We start from the raw sequence: 22,029 nt of genomic DNA on the forward strand, positions 1-22,029 counted from the left end.
TCAAATCTTCTCACATCCCCACAAGTGCAGAGGGTCTAGGGGTCCATTTGGGATTGGGCCAACAACATCCACTAGTCCTAGTGCAGAGGGTCTAGGGGTCCATTTGGGATTGGGCCAACAACATCCACTAGTCCTAGTGCAGAGGGTCTAGGGGTCCATTTGGGATTGGGCCAACAACATCCACTAGTCCTAGTGCAGAGGGTCTAGGGGTTCATTTGGGATTGGGCCAACAACATCCACTAGTCCTAGTGCAGAGGGTCTAGGGGTCCATTTGGGATTGGGCCAACAACATCCACTAGTCCTAGTGCAGAGGGTCTAGGGGGTCCATTTGGGATTGGGCCAACAACATCCACTAGTCCTAGTGCAGAGGGTCTAGGGGTCCATTTGGGATTGGGCCAACAACATCCACTAGTCCTAGTGCAGAGGGTCTAGGGGTCCATTTGGGATTGGGCCAACAACATCCACTAGTCCTAGTGCAGAGGGTCTAGGGGTCCATTTGGGATTGGGCCAACAACATCCACTAGTCCTAGTGCAGAGGGTCTAGGGGTCCATTTGGGATTGGGCCAACAACATCCACTAGTCCTAGTGCAGAGGGTCTAGGGGTCCATTTGGGATTGGGCCAACAACATCCACTAGTCCTAGTGCAGAGAATTTATACAAAACCAGCTGTGTATTCTGGTCATACCCAGTACATCATAATACAAAACCAGCTGTGTATTCTGTTCATACCCAGCACATCATAATACAAAACCAGCTGTGTATTCTGTTCATACCCAGCACATCATAATACAAAACCAGCTGTGTATTCTGTTCATACCCAGTACATCATAATACAAAACCAGCTGTGTATTCTGTTCATACCCAGCACATCATTATAGTTAAGGTATTCAGGCTAAGAGATAAATGCATTAAGATACCCCATACAGACAACAACAGAGACCCTCCTTCACTCCCAGAGACGTGACCGGGTCGGCGCCGTCAGTGTATCCTATTCTCTGAAACACGGGGTGAGTCCACAACGACACCCTATTCCATATCTAGTGCACTCCTTTCGACCAGGGTCCCATAGGGCTCTAGTCAAATGTAGTGCACTATAAAGGGGCGAGGGTGGCATTTCAGACGCAGGCAGAGACAGGACACAACACAGTGAGAGGACTAAACACATCTCACCACAAGGCCTTTAACATGTCAATGTCTCTCTTCAGTCCACAGGGTTCAGTCAGGGCAGGAGCCTAGCTTAGCAGGGTTTACCTACTGTACACCCCTTTCACAGTCCCTTTCGCCTGAGGGTGGTAAGTATAGTTCACGGTCATGTTAAAATCGGGAAAATATGAATGTAACATTTTTCAGTATTTTCTTCCGTTTGGTGCCTTGTGAACACGACCCGGTTCAGTTCCTCTCGATCTGATCGATGTCCAGATCTCCTCCCAGCTGATACACATCCTTCCTGGTGCCAGTGGCTGCCCCTGCTGTCACGTCATCGCAGACCGCGGAGCTCAGCCAATCCAGCTCCTCGATGGAGGTGGCTGGATCCTCCTCCCCAGAGACACTAGTGATGACTCCGCCCTCTTTGGAGCTGGCGGTTGGATCGTCCAATCCCTGATTGCCTGCAGAGGCGAAGTCAGTCTCACATTGGTCAGTGGTCCTCTGAGGGGGCGGGCCCTGGGTTGATTGATAGCTGGTGTCCCCAGTGATCCCAGGGCAGCTGAGGCTTTGGAAATTCCGACGTTTCTGTGGATAAAAAAATAAACACGTTTTTTGTTTAGTATATTTATTTTACTAAAGCAAACAGGGACGGGGGTAGAGCAGAGAGAGGGCTCCACAACTTACAGCATACTGAACAGCCATACTCAGTCAGTTTGGTTTCCATGGAGATGGAATATTTGGCATCTTGGCATTTTCCTTGGTCTGCAGTCCAGCACATGATAAAAGTCCTCTCTCCCTCAGTCTCGTTCTCCCCCTCTATCTCCTTTCTCTACGTCTCCTTACGTCCCTCTCCCTACGTCTCCTTCCGTCTCTCTATGTCTCTCTATGTCTCCCTCCCTCTCCCTCCCCTCTCCGTCTCCCTCCCTCCCTCCCCTCCGCTCCCTCCCACGCTCCTCCCTCTCCCTCCCTACGTCTCCCTCCCTCTCCTCCCTACGTCTCCCTCCCTCTCCCTCCCTACGCCTCCCTCCCCTCCTAGTCTCCCTCCCTACGTCTCCTCTCCCTCCCCACGTCTCCCTCCCCACGCTCCCTCCCTCTCCCTCTCCTCCCTACGTCTCCCTCCCTCCATCTCCCTACGCCTCCCTCCCTCTCTCTCCAAGTCTCCCTCCCTACGTCTCCCTCCCTCCTCTCCTCCCTACCACGTCCCCCTCTCCTCCCTCTCCCCTCCTCACGCTCCTCCCTCTTCCCACGCCTCCCTCCCTCTCTACGTCCCTCCCTCCCTCTCTCCCTCTCCCTCCCTACGCTCCCTCTACGACTCCCTCCCTCTCACGTCTCCCTCCGTCCCTCCCTCTCCCTCCCTCGCCTCCTCCCTCCCTCCCTACGTCTCCCTCCCTCCCTCCCTCCCTCCCTCCCTACGCCTCCCTCCCTCTCCCTCCCTACGTCTCCCTCCCTCTCACTCCTCCCTCCCTCTCCCTCCCTCCCTCCCTCCCTCCCTCTCCCTCCCTCCCTCCCTCCCTCTCCCTCCCTCCCTCCCTCCCTACGCCTCCCTCCCTCCCTCACGTCTCCCGCCCATCTAAACAGTATGTTTTCTAGAATAATGTTGATGGCTATTTTAGAACATGCTATTACAAAGTATGTGAAGTATGAATGAAAACTAAAAAAATTGTTTGTTTTTTAGATAGTCATTCATTTCCATCCAAATAGGGCCTCTTTGAGACGGCTCTTGACCCTAACTATAACTACACCTGACTGCATTAAGCAGACAAAGCCGCAAAAACAGGTTACATCCTGAAACCTTTTCACTAAGCAACTACACATTTGTATCTATTAGGAGCACACCTCTCCATGTGTATACAGACCCTTATGTAGCCTCTCCATGTGTATACAGACCCTTATGTAGCCTCTCCATGTGTACACAGACCCTTATGTAGCCTCTCCATGTGTACACAGACCCTTATGTAGCCTCTCCGTGTGTACACAGACCCTTATGTAGCCTCTCCATGTGTATACAGACCCTTATGTAGCCTCTCCATGTGTATACAGACCCTTATGTAGCCTCTCCATGTGTATACAGACCCTTATGTAGCCTCTCCATGTGTACACATACCCTTATGCTAGCCTCTCCATGTGTACACAGACCCTTATGTAGCCTCTCCATGTACACAGACCCTTATGTAGCCTCTCCATGTGTACACAGACCCTTATGTAGCCTCTCCATGTGTACACAGACCCTTATGTAGCCACCAAACCATTGAGAGAGTACAGACGACAGAGTCATCTAGGATTTCTTAGAAACAGACTAAAAGTAGCCGGCTGGGCTGATCACGGAACTCCCAGAACATGTGATGTTGTCGTGGTAACGACCGGCATGTTAACAGATACTTTTTGAAGCAAGCTGGGTGAACGGCTGCACTGATCGTTATCCTTTAGGTATCATGCTACGGCCTGACCTTTTGACCCTCTGGCTGTAGGATGACAAAGGCTGTACTGAATGTCTTGCAGTAGTAGTCCTATATAAGCCTGCTAATTGTCATGAATTACAACGACGTAAACCCACCCTATGAAACCACCCTGCCCCATATACTAATTTCAGCAAATCAGATTGATGATTTTCCCTTTAACTAGTCTTCTAAATACTAGACTAGTAACCATTAACCAGGTTCCTAACTCCACCCCTTGCTTAGTTGGTAGAGCATGGCTCTTGCAACACCAGGATAGTGGGTTCAATTCCCGGGTCCACTCGTATGTCGCTTTGGATAAATGTCTGCTAAATGGCAAATATTCTCACTATATTATTCCCCTACTAACCTGTGTCATCTTGGCAAGGTCCAGAGAAGGCCTCTGTCTGTGTGGAGTCAGCTGGTCTCCTCCGCTTCACACTCATCTTCTTGTCGTTGAGGACGAGGGCTGAGAGCGGCTCCGGGCCAGCCCACCCTTCCCAGCACGGCGCTCCATCTCTGGGGGAGCCCAGGGGCGACGCCGGGCCTCCCTGGATCTCTGGGAGGCAGATCTGTCCGTGAGAGAGGTAGAGGAAGGGCCTGGGGGCTCTGAGGACAGGGAGGAGTAGGAGGTGGGGGGCCAGGCCGCTGAAGGAGGAAGGGCAGGGGAGGCATTTCTCCTGGGTGAAGCCAGGGAGATCCAGGGAGAGGGTGTTGGAGCGAGCTGGCAGGCTGAAGCTGGCACTACGCTGCATGGCAGGGAACCCTAGCTGCTGAGAGCGTGTCCCTCCTGTTGCAACTCCTCTCTGGACATTTCCTCCACTGTGGCATCGCCTCTTCGCCACAGACGTCCACACCCGGGACCCCTGGGGCCTCCAGGCCGACCGACAGCCTCCCAGGTCCTCTGAGCAGGAGAGGGAGCGGCACTGGCGCTTGGAGGGTGGAGCGGCGGAGGGTGAGGAGGCTGCTGCGGCTGACGCCTCACCCAGGCTCAGATCCTGTAGCAGGCTGGTGATGGTGCCTGGGGCGGGGATGGGGACCAGTCCGGTGGAGGTGATGCTGGTGGGACCCAGTCCTGCGTCTCTGCCCCCCCAGCGGACTGGGCACTGGTAGTAGTGGTGAGGTAGAACCTCAGAGGGCAGGACATCCCACAGGTTCTCCAGGCTGCTGGACTCCACCGAGGGTCTCTGGTGATGCAGGGCTCCACAGCCCCCCCGGGCCAGACCCATGCCCACGTCACGCCACCTGCTGCCGGTCTCTGAAACACAGTAATAAAGATGGAAATAGTCAGGAGGAACGAAGGGGAACATATAGCCTACAACACAACATGGAAATAGTCAGGGGAACATATAGCCTACAACACAACATGGAAATAGTCAGGGGAACATATAGCCTACAACACAACATGGAAATAGTCAGGGGAACATATAGCCTCACAACACAACATGGAAATAGTCAGGGGAACATATAGCCTACAACACAACATGGAAATAGTCAGGGGAACATATAGCCTACAACACAACATGGAAATAGTCAGGGGAACATATAGCCTACAACACAACATGGAAATAGTCAGGGGAACATATAGCCTACAACACAACATGGAAATAGTCAGGGGAACATATAGCCTACAACACAACATGGAAATAGTCAGGGGAACATATAGCCTACAACACAACATGGAAATAGTCAGGGGAACATATAGCCTACAACACAACATGGAAATAGTCAGGGGAACATATAGCCTACAACACAACATGGAAATAGTCAGGGGAACATATAGCCTACAACACAACATGGAAATAGTCAGGGGAACATATAGCCTACAACACAACATGGAAATAGTCAGGGGAACATATAGCCTACAACACAACATGGAAATAGTCAGGGGAACATATAGCCTACAACACAACATGGAAATAGTCAGGGGAACATATAGCCTACAACACAACATGGAAATAGTCAGGGGAACATATAGCCTACAACACAACATGGAAATAGTCAGGGGAACATATAGCCTACAACACAACATGGAAATAGTCAGGGGAACATATAGCCTACAACACAACATGGAAATAGTCAGGGGAACATATAGCCTACAACACAACATGGAAATAGTCAGGGGAACATATAGCCTACAACACAACATGGAAATAGTCAGGGGAACATATAGCCTACAACACAACATGGAAATAGTCAGGGGAACATATAGCCTACAACACAACATGGAAATAGTCAGGGGAACATATAGCCTACAACACAACATGGAAATAGTCAGGGGAACATATAGCCTACAACACAACATGGAAATAGTCAGGGGAACATATAGCCTACAACACAACATGGAAATAGTCAGGGGAACATATAGCCTACAACACAACATGGAAATAGTCAGGGGAACATATAGCCTACAACACAACATGGAAATAGTCAGGGGAACATATAGCCTACAACACAACATGGAAATAGTCAGGGGAACATATAGCCTACAACACAACATGGAAATAGTCAGGGGAACATATAGCCTACAACACAACATGGAAATAGTCAGGGGAACATATAGCCTACAACACAACATGGAAATAGTCAGGGGAACATATAGCCTACAACACAACATGGAAATAGTCAGGGGAACATATAGCCTACAACACAACATGGAAATAGTCAGGGGAACATATAGCCTACAACACAACATGGAAATAGTCAGGGGAACATATAGCCTACAACACAACATGGAAATAGTCAGGGGAACATATAGCCTACAACACAACATGGAAATAGTCAGGGGAACATATAGCCTACAACACAACATGGAAATAGTCAGGGGAACATATAGCCTACAACACAACATGGAAATAGTCAGGGGAACATATAGCCTACAACACAACATGGAAATAGTCAGGGGGAACATATAGCCTACAACACAACATGGAAATAGTCAGGGGAACATATAGCCTACAACACAACATGGAAATAGTCAGGGGAACATATAGCCTACAACACAACATGGAAATAGTCAGGGGAACATATAGCCTACAACACAACATGGAAATAGTCAGGGGGAAAGAAGGGGAACATACAGTGCATTCAGAAAGTATTCAGACTCCTTTATTTTTTCCACATTTTGTTACGTTACAGCCTTATTCTAAAAAGGATTAAATTGTTTTTTTCCCCCTCATCAAGCTCATACAATAAATGACAATGAAAAAAATGAAATATTACATTTACATAAGTATTCAGACCCTTTACTCAGTACTTTGTTGAAGCACCTTTGGCAGCGATTACAGCATCGAGTCTTCTTGGATATGACGCTACAAGCTTGGCACACCTGTATTTGGGGAGTTTCTCCCATTCTTCTCTGCAGATCCTCTCAAGCTCTGTCTGGTTGGATGGGGAGCGTCGCTGCACAGCTATTTTCAGGTTTCTCCAGAGATGTTTGATCGGGTTCAAGTCCGGGCTCTGGATGGGCCACTCAAGGACATTTTAGAGACTTTTCCCGAAGCCACTCCTGCCTTGTCTTGGCTGTGTGCTTAGGGTCGTTGTCCTGTTGTAAAGTGAACCTTCGCCCCAGTCTCAGGTCCTGAGCACTCTGGAGCAGGTTTTCATCAAGGATCTCTCTGTACTTTTCTCCATTCATCTTTCCCTTGATCCTGACAAGTCTCCCAGTCCCTGCCACTGAAAAACATCCCCACAGCATGATGCTGCCACCACCATGCTTCACCGTAGGGATGGTACCAGATTTCCTCCAGACATGACGCTTGGCATTCAGGCCAAAGAGTTTAATCTTGATTTCATCAGACCAGAGAATCTTGTTTCTCATGGTCATAAAGGCCTGATTGGTGGAGATGGTTGTCCTTCTGGAAGGTTCTCCCATCTCCCCAGAGGAACTCTGTCAGGGTGACCATCGGGTTCTTGGTCACCTCCCTGACCAAGGCCCTTCTCCCCCAATTGCTCAGTTTGGCCGGCTCTAGGAAGAGTCTTGGTGATTCCAGACTTCTTCCATTTATGAATGATGGAGGCCACTGTGTTCTTGTGGACCTTCAATGCTGCAGAAATGTTTTAGTACCCTTCCCCAGATCTGTGCCTCGACACAATCCTGTCTCTGAGCTCTACGGACAATTCCGTCGACCTCATGGCTTGGTTTTTGCTCTGACATGCACTGTCAACTGTTGGACCTTATATAGACAGATGTGTGCCTTTCCAAATCATGTCCAATCAATTGAATTTACCACAGGTGGACTCCAATCAAGTTGTAGAAACATCTCAAGGGTGATCAATGGAAACAGGATGCGCCTGAAATCAATTTAGAGTCTCATAGCAAAAGGGTATGAATACTTATGTAAATAAGGTATCAGTTTTTTTTTTTTGTACTAATTTGCAAACATTTCTAAAAACCTGTTTTCAAATTTGTCATTATGGGGTATTATGTGTAGATTGAGGGAAAAACATTTATTTAATACATTTTAGAGTAACAAAATGTGGAAAAAGTGAAAGGGTCTGAATACTTTCCGAATGCATCCAAAAACATTATTTCACAAGAAAGTGGTCGTTAGACCAGGGCTCTCCAACCCTGTTCCTGGAAAGCTACCATCCCGTAGGTTAACTCCAACCCTGTTCCTGGAAAGCTACCATCCCGTAGGTTAACGCCAACCCTGTTCCTGGAAAGCTACCATTCCGTAGGTTAACGCCAACCCTGTTCCTGGAAAGCTACCATCCTGTAGGTTAACACCAAACCCTGTTCCTGGAAAGCTACCATCCTGTAGGTTAACTCCAACACTGTTCCTGGAAAGCTACCATCCTGTAGGTTAATGCCAACCCTGTTCCTGGAAAGCTACCATCCTGTAGGTTAACGCCAACCCTGTTCCTGGATTAACGCCAACCCTGTTCCTGGAAAGCTACCATCCTGTAGGTTAACGCCAACCCTGTTCCTGGAAAGCTACCATCCCGTAGGTTAACACCAACCCTGTTCCTGGAAAGCTACCATCCTGTAGGTTAACGCCAACCCTTTTCCTGGATTAACGCCAACCCTGTTCCTGGAAAGCTACCATCCTGTAGGTTAACGCCAACCCTGTTCCTGGAAAGCTACCATCCCGTAGGTTAACACCAACCCTGTTCCTGGAAAGCTACCATCCCGTAGGTTAACTCCAACCCTGTTCCTGGAAAGCTACCATCGTGTAGATTAACGCCAACCCTGTTCCTGGATTAACGCCAACCCTGTTCCTGGAAAGCTACCATCCTGTAGGTTAACGCCAACCCTGTTCCTGGAAAGCTACCATCCCGTAGGTTAACGCCAACCCTGTTCCTGGAAAGCTACCATCCTGTAGGTTAACGCCAACCCTGTTCCTGGATTAACGCCAACCCTGTTCCTGGAAAGCTACCATCCTGTAGGTTAACGCCAACCCTGTTCCTGGAAAGCTACCATCCCGTAGGTTAACACCAACCCTGTTCCTGGAAAGCTACCATCCTGTAGGTTAACGCCAACCCTGTTCCTGGATTAACGCCAACCCTGTTCCTGGAAAGCTACCATCCTGTAGGTTAACGCCAACCCTGTTCCTGGAAAGCTACCATCCCGTAGGTTAACACCAACCCTGTTCCTGGAAAGCTACCATCCCGTAGGTTAACTCCAACCCTGTTCCTGGAAAGCTACCATCGTGTAGATTAACGCCAACCCTGTTCCTGGATTAACGCCAACCCTGTTCCTGGAAAGCTACCATCCTGTAGGTTAACGCCAACCCTGTTCCTGGAAAGCTACCATCCCGTAGGTTAACACCAACCCTGTTCCTGGAAAGCTACCATCCTGTAGGTTAACACCAACCCTAATCTAGCACACCTGATTCTAATAATTCACTGGGTGATCAAACTGAAATCAGGTTTATATAAAAATATAACGAACAGCTGACTGGAGACGGGATGGCCGGCATTCGTACAGTTGAGTCCGTTTCTGCGGTAACATGGACAACTAGCAAACAAGTCTTCAGTTGCCTAGGCAACGCCCCCACAATGCAGCAGCAGCACACACAGAAATATAATGAATAGAACAGGCTAGGGAACCTCTAACCCTGGTAATTTGACTGGTAAACTCAGGGGTACACTCGCAAGGGCTTCCTGGTATTGTGATGCAATCATTTCCATGGTAATGTAGAATATTAATTCAGATGCTAACTGATGTGGCTCATGTAGAGGAATTGGATTTGTTGTGATGTCATGAGTTGAATCAACAAATGACTAGTTGTGCTGTCACGATACCAGAATTTTGATACCGATACCAGATTTAGTATCACGATACTCGATTCCAAAACGATGCCACGGCAACAAAAAAAGGCGTATTAGCCAGTCATAGAATGGCACTTGATCCAGACAGATAAACTCAGCTACTGCTCTGTTCAATCATTGGGCATATTTTGAGTTCAATATCATTACATTTGAACCTGTATATAAATTGTTTAGAGACAGCCATGTATAGATTAATTAATCAATTACACAAATCATCCAATAACATTTGACTTAGTTTTTAACCGGATCTAACTACAAAACATAAATGGTAATAATTTATTTCAAAATGGTAAATCTATTGATAAACTGGTTAAATCAAGATGTAGCCTAGGTCTATTCCCAATACAGGTGAATGCATATTATTCAATAGGAGTGTGTACATGCATTGAGTTACTGCGCTTGTTTTTGCTGATTTCATGGGGGCAACGCATGAAAAACAATCCCTTCCATTTATACTGAACAAAAATATAAAATGTATCATGAGCTGGGAAAAATAAATCCCAGAAAAATGTTCCATACGCACAAAAAGCTTTTACATCCCTGTTAGTGAGCTTTTCTCCTTTGACAAGATAATCCATCCACCTGACAGGTGTGGCATATCAAGAAGCTGATTAAAACAGCATGATCATTACACAGGTGCACCTTGTGCTGGGGACAATGAAAGGCCACTAAAATGTGCACACAACACCACAGATGTTTTGAGGAAGTGTGCAATTGGCATGCTGACTGCAGGAATGTTCCCCAGAGCTGTTGCCAGATAATTTAAATGTTCATTTCTCCACCATAAGCCGCCTCCAACGTTGTTTAAAATAATTTGGCAGTACATCCAACCGGCCTCACGACCACAAGAACAGACAAAATGCATTCTGGGAACGTTCTTGCAACATCACCGAATGTTTAATACAAATATTGTAAAATCAACAGCATGACTGGACAGTGTTTGTGTTGAGAACATTTGCCACAACCTAACGAACGTTCTGCCAACTTTCACAGAACCCATTTTGGTTTGCTGGGAAAACATTACCGGTACATTGGCGTTAGTGTTATTACATTACCTGGAAACCAAATGAGAACTTTTGGGGAATGTTCTGTGGGGGTTATTACAGAGGTTGTGCACAACATTTTTGTGCACGTTAGGAGAATATCCAAAGGATATTTCATTTAAAACATTTATTTTAAAGTATTTTGTTATCAAAAACATTGTTTGAATGTTTATGGGATGTTGTCATCCTAATGTTAGATAAAAACCTAACTAGAACTTAAATGGGAATCTTCGGTAATGTTCTGGGAATGTTCCCGGTTTGCTGGGTCATCTTATATCTAAGAACATTATTTCTATAAAGAAAATAAATACAAACTTTCTACTGTACACATTGACAAGAAATGACAGGTGGCACATTGCCATGGATCATCTCTTCTCTCATTTTTTAAAAAAGTTTATAGAAAGGAGAAAGCTTCAGGCATGTGGGCCTTGTGCCTACAGAAACATTCTCTCTTTCTCCCTCATCAGAGTGGAGTAGAGGCTTGGCTGGCTGGCTGGCTGGCTGGCTGGCAGGCAGGCAGCGAGCGAGCCGAAACAACAGAAATAGCAGCTCCTGGTTTGTTGGCACCGTCTTAAACTGGGGAGAACTACTGAGCTCTACTGCTCGCTCTTCAGCTCTAGGTAACTTCTGTGTCTGGGAGTCAGCCTCCCTCTGCATTGAAGAATGGTACCACTAGGAGTATGGTACCACTACAAGTAGTGTAGTATAGCACCAATATTAGTTTGGTAATACTGAGTACGGTACCACTATGAGCATAGTACCATTAGATTGTCATTTAGCAGACGCTCTTATCCAGAGAGACTTTACAGTTAGTGAGTGCATACATTTATTTATTTATTTATTTCCCCCCCCATACCACTGAGTATGGTACCACTATGAGTATGGTACAGGCTTATGTAAGACAGACCACAAGGACATTTCAACATGTAAACAACATTGGTGGACATCAGTGGAGGCTCCTCAGAGGAGGAAGGGGAGGACCATCCTCCTCAGTGAATTTCATAGAAATACAAAATGTATCCTTTTTAGATAAAACTCTACTAAACATATTCACGTCACCAAATAATTGATTAAAATACACCGTTTTGCAGTGAAGGTCTACAGTAGCCTCAGCAGCACTCGGTAGGGTAGCTCCATGGTGTAGCCGGAGGACAGCTAGCTTCCGTCCTCCTCTGGGTACATTGACATCAATACAAAACTTAAGAGGCTCATGGTTCTCAACCCCTTCCAGACTTACACAGTATTATGCCAACTTCCGGAGGACGTCCTCCAACCTATCAGAGCTCTTGCAGCATGAACTGACATGTTGTCCACCCAATCAAAGGATCAGATAATTAATCTAGTACTGAAAGCATTAGCTACAGCTAGCTAGCACTGCGGTGCAGAAAATGTGATGAGTAGTTTACTCAAAGAGAGAGAAAGACAATAGTTGAACAGTTTTGAACAAATTAATTTATTCCAAAATGAAGGAAGAAGCAAGAGAGTTTTTTTTCCACTTTCAGTTTCACTTACTTAGCTAGCAAATGCAGCTAGCTAGTTTAGCCTACTAAAACACCCTGCTCAAACAGAGGGATGCTATGTTAGCTAGCTGGCTATGACTATTCAACACAACACTGGAACTCTTCCAAGTCAAGGTAAGCTTTTGGTTTTACAAATGTATTGCCACCGGGGCCCGCCGGTGTAAGTGCTAAACTGCTTGCTGACTGTACACTGTACTGCATGATTGTAGTGGGTTTACTAACGCGTTAGTTCTAGTAGCTATTTTGACTGATGTTAGCTAATATGGTGACAACGATGTAGGCTGTGTGTAGCGGTTAGCAGTTATGATATGAAGGTTTGGCTTGGAAAGGGTTTTTCACCTGGTCACAGACAGATGATGTGTTGTGCAAGTCCACAAACGAAGGGAAAAGGTGAGAGGAGGAGAGCGCACAGATGCAAGAAAGAATACAACGTGGCTGCTATGAAAGTGAACTGTGTTTATGCGTGATCAGGGGTGTGTTCATTCCGCCGATTCTGTTGAAAAACTAAAAAGCGAATGGAAAGAAACAGGGATAAACACGCCTGAATTTGTCCAATAGAAAACTCTCGTTTGCAGCGGTTGAACTAATGATTACACCCTAGATTACATTTACATTTAGCAGACGCTCTTTAGCAGACGCTCTTATCCAGAGCGACTTACAAATTGGCGCATTCAACTAGATGCAGGCCAGAGTGTGCAAGGCGGTACTGAATGCGTCACTGTCTGTCCATGTGTCACTGTCACCTCAAGATTCTCTCTCGACCTTTGTGCACCTACGTTGTAAACTTTCATTTATATAGACTAGGTTGTAGCAACCTCATGATGGGTACAGGGAACATTAGAGTATCATGAAGTAGCCTAAACCTATCGATGTTACATTGAACTGGGTGAATGGAATATGAATGACAGCCATCCAATATGCTGTAATAGAAATAAGGCCATGATCATGAAGAAAGAAAATGGTCCTCCCTCATCTTAAACGGCACTGACCGCCACTGGTATGGTACCACTATGAGTATGGTAGTATGGTACCACTATGAGTATGGTACCACTATGAGTATGGTAGTATGGTACCACTATGAGTATGGTAGTATGGTACCACTATGAGTATGGTAGTATGGTACCACTATGAGTATGGTACCACTATGAGTATGGTACCACTATGAGTATGGTAGTATGGTACCACTATGAGTATGGTACCACTATGAATATGGTAGTATGGTACCACTATGAGTATGGTAGTATGGTACCACTATGAGTATGGTACCACTATGAGTATGGTAGTATGGTACCACTATGAGTATGGTACCACTATGAGTATGGTACCACTATGAGTATGGTAGTATGGTACCACTATGAGTATGGTATCACTATGAGTATGGTACCACTATGAGTATGGTAGTATGGTACCACTATGAGTATGGTACCACTATGAGTATGGAACCACTATGAGTATGGTAGCACTATGAGTATGGTACCACTGAGTATGGTAGTATGGTACCACTATGAGTATGGTACCACTATGAGTATGGTAGTATGGTACCACTATGAGTATGGTAGTATGGTACCACTATGAGTATGGTACCACTATGAGTATGGTACCACTATGAGTATGGTACCACTATGAGTATGGTACCACTATGAGTATGGTAGTATGGTATCACTATGAGTATGGTAGTATGGTACCACTATGAGTATGGTAGTATGGTACCACTATGAGTATGGTATCACTATGAGTATGGTAGTATGGTACTACTATGAGTATGGTAGTATGGTACCACTATGAGTATGGTACCACTATGAGTACGGTAGTATGGTACCACTATGAGTATGGTACCACTATGAGTATGGTAGTATGGTACCACTATGAGTATGGTATCACTATGAGTATGGTACCACTATGAGTATGGTAGTATGGTACCACTATGAGTATGGTAGTATGGTACCACTATGATTATGGTAGTATGGTACCACTATGAGTATGGTAGTATGGTACCACTATGAGTATGGTAGTATGGTACCACTATGAGTATGGTATCACTATGAGTATGGTACCACTATGAGTATGGTACCACTATGAGTATGGTACCACTATGAGTATGGTAGTATGGTACCACTATGAGTATGGTAGTATGGTACCACTATGAGTATGGTAGTATGGTACTACTATGATTATGGTAGTATGGTACCACTATGAGTATGGTATCACTATGAGTATGGTAGTATGGTACCACTATGAGTATGGTACTACTATGAGTATGGTAGTATGGTACCACTATGAGTATGGTACCACTATGAGTATGGTAGTATGGTACCACTATGAGTATGGTACCACTATGAGTATGGTAGTATGGTACCACTATGAGTATGGTACCACTATGAGTATGGTAGTATGGTAACACTGAGTATGGTACCGCTATGAGTATGGTACCACTATGAGTATGGTAGTATGGTAACACTGAGTATGGTACCACTATGAGTATGGTAGTATGGTACCACTATGAGTATGGTAGTATGGTACCACTATGAGTATGGTACCACTATGAGTATGGTAGTATGGTACCACTATGAGTATGGTAACACTATGAGTATGGTACCACTATGAGTATGGTACCACTATGAGTATGGTACCACTATGAGTATGGTAGTATGGTACCACTATGAGTATGGTACCACTATGAGTATGGAACCACTATGAGTATGGTAGCACTATGAGTATGGTACCACTGAGTATGGTAGTATGGTACCACTATGAGTATGGTACCACTATGAGTATGGTAGTATGGTACCACTATGAGTATGGTAGTATGGTATCACTATGAGTATGGTACCACTATGAGTATGGTACCACTATGAGTATGGTAACACTATGAGTATGGTACCACTATGAGTATGGTACCACTATGAGTATGGTACCACTATGAGTATGGTACCACTATGAGTATGGTAGTATGGTAACGCTGAATATTGCAGTATTGTATGGTAACACTCCATTCTGCTGTTCTGTGGTAACTATGAGTATTGAGTCATCAGTCTGTCAACACAGCTGATGAGGGAACAGAAGAGCTCAATGTCTTACTAAGCCACAGCAATAATTCCAACTAAATCCATTATTAGGCTAAACTCAGAGCTGTTATTTGGCCTTGTGTCAATTTCCCATCAGAAACATCTCATTCTCATTAAGCCAGCCTTGTTATCAGTGTTGAATCAGTCAGTCAGGGCTGGTGTTGTTCAAGCAGACACTGAGCCCAAGGCTGTTGTTGTCAAAGTCTATCTCCTGAATACGTAGGCCTAGTACCAGTCAGGTAGTTCAACACGCCTTCTCCATTGAACAACAGAAAGTGAAAATCCTATTCCGGTAGTAGGCGAGGCTACCTCCCCGTTTCACTTCTTAAAACATGGTTTTGGCCCTTCTGAACACCAGCCAGGCAGACTGGTTGTTCTTTACCAATACGGTTCTCCACTCCTAGAGCACTACAGCCATTAGGCCTAGTCCATGGGCCAGACTCCACTCCTAGAGCACTACAGCCATTAGGCCTAGTCCATGGGCCAGACTCCACTCCTAGAGCACTACTGCCATTAGGCCTAGTCCATGGGCCAGACTCCACTCCTAGAGCGCTACAGTCATTAGGCCTAGTCCATGGGCCAGACTCCACTCCTAGAGCGCTACAGCCATTAGGCCTAGTCCATGGGCCAGACTCCACTCCTAGAGCACTACAGCCATTAGGCCTAGTCCATGGGCCAGACTCCACTCCTAGAGCACTACCGCCATTAGGCCAGACTCCACTCCTAGAGCACTACAGTCATTAGGCCAGACTCCACTCCTAGAGCACTACAGTCATTAGGCCTAGTCCATGGGCCAGACTCCACTCCTAGAGCACTACAGTCATTAGGCCTAGTCCATGGGCCAGACTCCACTCCTAGAGCACTACCGCCATTAGGCCTAGTCCATGGGCCAGACTCCACTCCTAGAGCGCTAGTCATTAGGCCTAGTCCATGGGCCAGACTCCACTCCTAGAGCGCTACAGTCATTAGGCCTAGTCCATGGGCCAGACTCCACTCCTAGAGCGCTACAGTCATTAGGCCTAGTCTATGGGCCAGACTCCACTCCTAGAGCGCTACAGTCATTAGGCCTAGTCCATGGGCCAGACTCCACTCCTAGAGCACTACAGCCATTAGGCCTAGTCCATGGGCCAGACTCCACTCCTAGAGAGCTACAGTCATTAGGCCAGACTCCACTCCTAGAGCGCTAGTCATTAGGCCTAGTCCATGGGCCAGACTCCACTCCTAGAGAGCTACAGTCATTAGGCCTAGTCCATGGGCCAGACCAACAATTGGGGTACAGACATGGACCTTAATGAAAACCATTGTTAGACTTTGCCACCCCAGATGGGACCAACATGTGAAACGTGTCCCTCTGGTCCATGGATTCCATCTATAGCTGGGTTCTGCATCCCACTCCCCAGCTGCCACACACACACCCTTTATGAAACAGCGTGCGCTGAGCGTTAAAACAACGAGGTCATGGCACTAGGTTCACTACGGGTACAGAGGAAAGACTTCTCCTCCAGAGACGCACATCTAAAACATTGGCTTTTACCTTGGCAGAGTGGCAAACAAAAAGGGGCACAGTGAATAGAACAACACTCACCGTCCCGGTCCTTAGAGTAGGACCTACTGATCTACCATCAGGGGTGGTAGGGGGTGGGAGGGGTGGTGGGGGTGGTAGGGGGTGGGGGGGGGTGGAAAGGGGTGGGAGGGGGGTGGGAGGGTGGGAGGGGGTGGGAGGGGGTGGAAGGGGGTGGGAGGGGTGGGAGGGGTGGAAGCCCGATGCGGAGGCAATTAGTCTTGCCTCAACTACTCAGAGGTAGTCGAAGCTGCCAGAGGACGCGAGTAGTCAAAGAAAGAGTCATGTTATCTAGGGGGATCCTGGTATATCCCACACTCACCCATGACTCCGCAGGAGAAGAGTGCTGTCCCCTGGAGGCTCATGGTCTGTGCCTCGATCTGTGGAAACACAAGACATCACATCAGGAAACAACACTTCCCTTTGGGTTGGAAAACAACCTCCACCAAGTCACCCTACCTCACCACTGGAGCTTAATGTTCTGTCACCAAGTCATCTCACCTCACCACTGGAGCTTAATGTTCTGTCACCAAGTCATCTCACCTCACCACTGGAGCTTAATGTTCTGTCACCAAGTCATCTCACCACTGGAGCTTCATGTTCTGTCACCAAGTCATCTCACCTCACCACTGGAGCTTAATGTTCTGTCACCAAGTCATCTCACCACTGGAGCTTCATGTTCTGTCACCAAGTCATCTCACCTCACCACTGGAGCTTAATGTTCTGTCACCAAGTCACCTCACCACTGGAGCTTAATGTTCTGTCACCAAGTCACCTCACCACTGGAGCTTCATGTTCTGTCACCAAGTCATCTCACCACTGGAGCTTAATGTTCTGTCACCAAGTAATCTCACCACTGGAGCTTAATGTTCTGTCACCAAGTCACCTCACCACTGGAGCTTAATGTTCTGTCACCAAGTAATCTCACCACTGGAGCTTAATGTTCTGTCACCTCACCACTGGAGCTTAATGTTCTGTCACCAAGTCACCTCACCACTGGAGCTTAATGTTCTGTCACCAAGTAATCTCACCACTGGAGCTTAATGTTCTGTCACCTCACCACTGGAGCTTAATGTTCTGTCACCAAGTCACCTCACCACTGGAGCTTAATGTTCTGTCACCAAGTCACCTCACCACTGGAACTTAATGTTCTGTCACCAAGTCATCTCACCTCACCACTGGAGCTTAATGTTCTGTCACCAAGTCATCTCACCACTGGAGCTTAATGTTCTGTCACCTCACCACTGGAGCTTAATGTTCTGTCACCAAGTCATCTCACCTCACCACTGGAGCTTAATGTTCTGTCACCAAGTCATCTCACCACTGGAGCTTCATGTTCTGTCACCAAGTCATCTCACCTCACCACTGGAGCTTAATGTTCTGTCACCAAGTCATCTCACCACTGGAGCTTCATGTTCTGTCACCAAGTCATCTCACCTCACCACTGGAGCTTAATGTTCTGTCACCAAGTCACCTCACCACTGGAGCTTAATGTTCTGTCACCAAGTCACCTCACCACTGGAGCTTCATGTTCTGTCACCAAGTCATCTCACCACTGGAGCTTAATGTTCTGTCACCAAGTAATCTCACCACTGGAGCTTAATGTTCTGTCACCTCACCACTGGAGCTTAATGTTCTGTCACCAAGTCACCTCACCACTGGAGCTTAATGTTCTGTCACCAAGTAATCTCACCACTGGAGCTTAATGTTCTGTCACCTCACCACTGGAGCTTAATGTTCTGTCACCAAGTCACCTCACCACTGGAGCTTAATGTTCTGTCACCAAGTAATCTCACCACTGGAGCTTAATGTTCTGTCACCTCACCACTGGAGCTTAATGTTCTGTCACCAAGTCACCTCACCACTGGAGCTTAATGTTCTGTCACCAAGTCACCTCACCACTGGAACTTAATGTTCTGTCACCAAGTCATCTCACCTCACCACTGGAGCTTAATGTTCTGTCACCAAGTATCTCACCACTGGAGCTACCGGAGAAATTTCCACCAAGTCACCTCACCACTGGAGCTTAATGTTCTGTCACCAAGTCATCTCACCACTGGAGCTTAATGTTCTATCACCAAGTCATCTCACCACTGGAGCTTAATGTTCTGTCACCAAGTCATCTCACCACTGGAGCTTAATGTTCTGTCACCAAGTCATCTCACCACTGGAGCTTAATGTTCTGTCACCTCACCACTGGAGCTTAATGTTCTGTCACCAAGTCATCTCACCTCACCACTGGAGCTTAATGTTCTGTCACCAAGTCATCTCACCACTGGAGTTTAATGTTCTGTCACCAAGTCATCTCACCTCACCACTGGAGCTTAATGTTCTGTCACCAAGTCATCTCACCTCACCACTGGAGCTTAATGTTCTGTCACCAAGTCATCTCACCTCACCACTGGAGCTTAATGTTCTGTCACCAAGTCATCTCACCTCACCACTGGAGCTTAATGTTCTGTCACCAAGTCACCTCACCACTGGAGCTTCATGTTCTGTCACCAAGTCACCTCACCACTGGAGCTTAATGTTCTGTCATCAAGTCATCTCACCTCACCACTAGAGCTTAATGTTCTGTCACCTGACCACTGGAGCTTAATGTTCTGTCACCAAGTCACCTCACCACTGGAGCTTAATGTTCTGTCACCAAGTCACCTCACCACTGGAGCTTAATGTTCTGTCACCAAGTCACCTCACCACTGGAGCTTAATGTTCTGTCACCTGACCACTGGAGCTTAATGTTCTGTCACCAAGTCACCTCACCACTGGAGCTTAATGTTCTGTCACCAAGTAATCTCACCACTGGAGCTTAATGTTCTGTCACCTCACCACTGGAGCTTAATGTTCTGTCACCAAGTCACCTCACCACTGGAGCTTAATGTTCTGTCACCAAGTCACCTCACCACTGGAACTTAATGTTCTGTCACCAAGTCATCTCACCTCACCACTGGAGCTTAATGTTCTGTCACCAAGTCATCTCACCACTGGAGCTTAATGTTCTATCACCAAGTCATCTCACCACTGGAGCTTAATGTTCTATCACCAAGTCATCTCACCACTGGAGCTTAATGTTCTATCACCAAGTCATCTCACCACTGGAGCTTAATGTTCTGTCACCAAGTCATCTCACCACTGGAGCTTAATGTTCTGTCACCTCACCACTGGAGCTTAATGTTCTGTCACCTCACCACTGGAGCTTAATGTTCTGTCACCAAGTCATCTCACCTCACCACTGGAGCTTAATGTTCTGTCACCAAGTCATCTCACCTCACCACTGGAGCTTAATGTTCTGTCACCAAGTCATCTCACCTCACCACTGGAGCTTAATGTTCTGTCACCAAGTCATCTCACCTCACCACTGGAGCTTAATGTTCTGTCACCAAGTCATCTCACCTCACCACTGGAGCTTAATGTTCTGTCACCAAGTCATCTCATCTCACCACTGGAGCTTAATGTTCTGTCACCAAGTCACCTCAACACTGGAGCTTAATGTTCTGTCACCAAGTCACCTCACCACTGGAGCTTAATGTTCTGTCACCAAGTCATCTCACCACTGGAGCTTAATGTTCTGTCACCAAGTCACCTCACCACTGGAGCTTAATGTTCTGTCACCAAGTCACCTCACCACTGGAGCTTAATGTTCTGTCACCAAGTCACCTCACCACTGGAGCTTAATGTTCTGTCACCAAGTCACCTCACCACTGGAGCTTAATGTTCTGTCATCAAGTCATCTCACCTCACCACTGGAGCTTAATGTTCTGTCACCAAGTCACCTCACCACTGGAGCTTAATGTTCTGTCACCAAGTCATCTCACCACTGGAGCTTAATGTTCTGTCACCAAGTCACCTCACCACTGGAGCTTAATGTTCTGTCACCAAGTCATCTCACCACTGGAGCTTAATGTTCTGTCACCAAGTCACCTCACCACTGGAGCTTAATGTTCTGTCACCAAGTCACCTCACCACTGGAGCTTAATGTTCTGTCACCAAGTCACCTCACCACTGGAGCTTAATGTTCTGTCACCAAGTCATCTCACCACTGGAGCTTAATGTTCTGTCACCAAGTCATCTCACCTCACCACTGGAGCTTAATGTTCTGTCACCAAGTCACCTCACCACTGGAGCTTAATGTTCTGTCACCAAGTCATCTCACCACTGGAGCTTAATGTTCTGTCACCAAGTCATCTCACCACTGGAGCTTAATGTTCTGTCACCAAGTCACCTCACCACTGGAGCTTAATGTTCTGTCACCAAGTCATCTCACCACTGGAGCTTAATGTTCTGTCACCAACTCACCTCACCACTGGAGCTTAATGTTCTGTCTGTACATACACAGAACTATGTGTATGTACAGGAAGTGTAAGCTAGCATCACCTACCCCCTAGATATGCAATGCAAATATGGGTCTACTGCAAACCACAAAAACAATAGTCTCTACCAGTGTGTGGTGTTTCAGTAGGTCTGTGTAACTGTGAAATGAAAGAGGACGTTAAAGAGGGTGACTGCAGCTGGACTGTGTAATGGATTCCCCCCCCCCTATGAACATCTAAAACGGCACCCTATCCACTACATAGTGGCCTATAGCGCTCTGGTCCAAAGTAATGTGCACTATATAAGGAATAGGGTTCCCTTTGGGACACAGCCCTAAATCAGTCTCCACCTTAAACTAAGGACCAGCCCTGAGACTGAGTATGATGATGACGTTTCACATGGATAGAGGGCAAACTCAGGCTACACTACACTACACTACACTACACTACACTACAGGGGGAATTTTCACTCTGTGCTAGTGAGAGGAAACGCTGAACACTTCTCTTTGGTGAGAAACATGAGTCAGAGTCGCCCAGCCAAGCCTCCTTGTTGTTGTTTCTAAGGTTGAGTCCCAAAACGGCACCCTTTTCCTTATATATATAGTCCACTACTTTTGACCAGAACCCTATGGGCCCGGGTCAAAAGTAGTGCACTATATAGAGAGAATGGCCCTTT

The 22,029-nt window shown here is 46.7% G+C and overlaps 1 pseudogene; it reads right to left on the bottom strand.

The window, feature by feature from the left end:
• Positions 1 to 324: 324 nt before the first annotated feature.
• Positions 325 to 22,029, bottom strand: part of LOC123480984 — a 39,245-nt pseudogene continuing 17,540 nt past the window's right edge.

Source organism: Coregonus clupeaformis, unplaced genomic scaffold, assembly GCF_020615455.1.
Source record: "Coregonus clupeaformis isolate EN_2021a unplaced genomic scaffold, ASM2061545v1 scaf1683, whole genome shotgun sequence".
Lineage (NCBI taxonomy): Eukaryota > Metazoa > Chordata > Actinopteri > Salmoniformes > Salmonidae > Coregonus > Coregonus clupeaformis.